Raw genomic sequence first — 2,028 nt, 5'->3', positions numbered from 1 at the left:
ATTGGGGCCTACAACTGACAATGGGACCTTATGAAACAAAACCTTCCCTATAGCAAAGGAAATAATCAGTCCAGTAAAGAGGAAGCTCACAGTGTGGTACAGACCCTGTGCAAGCTACATAACTGTATGGGTTGTCATCTAAAATATACAAAAACCTAGGAAAGTGAATGAAGGCAGTTAGTGAAACAACCTAATTAAATATCATCTATGGATCTGAACAAAGAATTTTGGAAAAAAAGAAATAAAGTAACTGAAATGANATCAAGAATGTTTGACATGCTATGGCTGTACTGTGCAAGTCCAAGGCAAAGCATATCCCATCAGGGACCTGGGAGTTGGATACAAAAACTCCATTCCTTGCACTGGAGGTATTACCAATTGTTATCTGCTGGGTGAGAGACACAGTTCTTTCTGAGTGTATCTCTTAGTGAATTGATCGTATTCCAGTGGAAAATATAAAAACATATTGGCAGCACAAATTGATCCAAATGGATTAAAAACTAAAATTAAAGAAAAAAAGGAAATTAACTTGGGTGGAACTTAGTTTGCTAAGTGATGAGTATTATTCAAATAGGCTAACCAGTTGTTGGAAAATTTCAAAGAACTAATAAATACCTAAGAAGTANATTTNAAAGTGTTCAACATTCTCATCAGAGAAATGGAAATTNAAAGTTCTCAGAGGTTTCATCTATGCCTTGTCAGAATGACTAAGATCAAGAAAACAATTGTTCACAAGTGGGGGTGAGGGTCTAGGAAAAGTGGAACCCTCAGGCACTGTTGGTGGGATTGCAAGCTGGCACAGGAACCAAGGAAGTCAGTGTGGAGAATTCTCACAAAACTGCTGGGAAATCTCCATAGCACAGCTGTATCACTCATTGGCAAATGCCCAAAATATAGGGACCTCCCTCATAGTTACTTGCTCAACCATCTTCATGGCCTCTGGAATTTCAGCAGCTATAGAAAGGAAAGGACATAATGTNCTTCAACTGAAAAAATGGATCATGAAAATGTGGGTCTCATTTTTGAGGGTGAGTCTTATCTAATGAACAGAAGAATTGATAGAGAAGTAACTAGAGCAGAATGCCTTGTCTCTTTGTATCTAACCTCCTGAGCATCCTTGATATGACTGCTAAATGTAACCATGAATCCTTTATAAGGGATTCACTGAGGATTCTACTACAATGATTAGAAGAATCCTTTCCAAGATACCTAGAAAACATCAAAGAAACATAAACACAGATGATTTTTCAGCAAGGAGTTTATGAGAGAAGGAATTGCAATNGAGGCTAAGCACAATGGGATCATGAGGACCAAAAGCAAATGGTCATCTCAATCCAGATTCCACGTTCAATTCAACAGCTTTTATGCTATGTATTTGGAGCTTGGGTGGTGATTGCAGTTTCATTTTNCCTTTCTTTGCACAATGGAANCTTTGGGCACTGGGGGCATGTCGGGCACACAGGGCACTTCTGGCACACTTGGCACTTCTGGCACACTGGGCACTTCCGGCACCACGGAAACCTTCTTTGGGCTGAGGACACAAACAAAGCATCAGGTATTAAGTAAAGAGGCCAGCAGTGTGTTAGTAAACACTCCTATGGAGATGCACTGTACATGGTACAGAGTAGGTTTGTTGAACTGGTGACATCACAGCCAGCACCATGGACATGAGACATTTAACAANTGTTGATNATGTACAGGACATGNCACCCACACCANATTTCTTCACAATTTCTGTGTTTTCCTGACAGAACACATTCATGCAATGGCATTTGGTTTCTAAGCCAATTTTTTTAAAGCAAAACGGATTCTTCTTTCTTAACAAATTTATTAATCATGTATAAGAGGACTTATCAATATGTTCTATATTTTGAAGGTTTCTCACAGATAATTTTTTTTTCTTGATGTCTGTGACTCCATTTATCCCTAAACCTAGCATGGGGAACAGAGCTCAGGAGTCACAGGCAGATAAATTTTTAAATGAAAAAAACCTAACACTGGGTTGATTCTCACTGTTACTTCTATTAA

At 38.7% G+C, this 2,028-nt stretch overlaps 1 non-coding gene across 1 annotated transcript; it reads right to left on the bottom strand.

The window, feature by feature from the left end:
- Positions 1–1,902: 1,902 nt before the first annotated feature.
- On the bottom strand, positions 1,903–2,028 carry LOC115030342. The gene has a single exon (XR_003835918.1). It is a non-coding gene; the product is annotated as a small nucleolar RNA SNORA5 (small nucleolar RNA).

This window comes from Mus caroli, unplaced genomic scaffold, assembly GCF_900094665.2.
Source record: "Mus caroli unplaced genomic scaffold, CAROLI_EIJ_v1.1 scaffold_16656_1, whole genome shotgun sequence".
NCBI lineage: Eukaryota > Metazoa > Chordata > Mammalia > Rodentia > Muridae > Mus > Mus caroli.
This window is presented reverse-complemented; position numbering and strand designations above follow the sequence as displayed.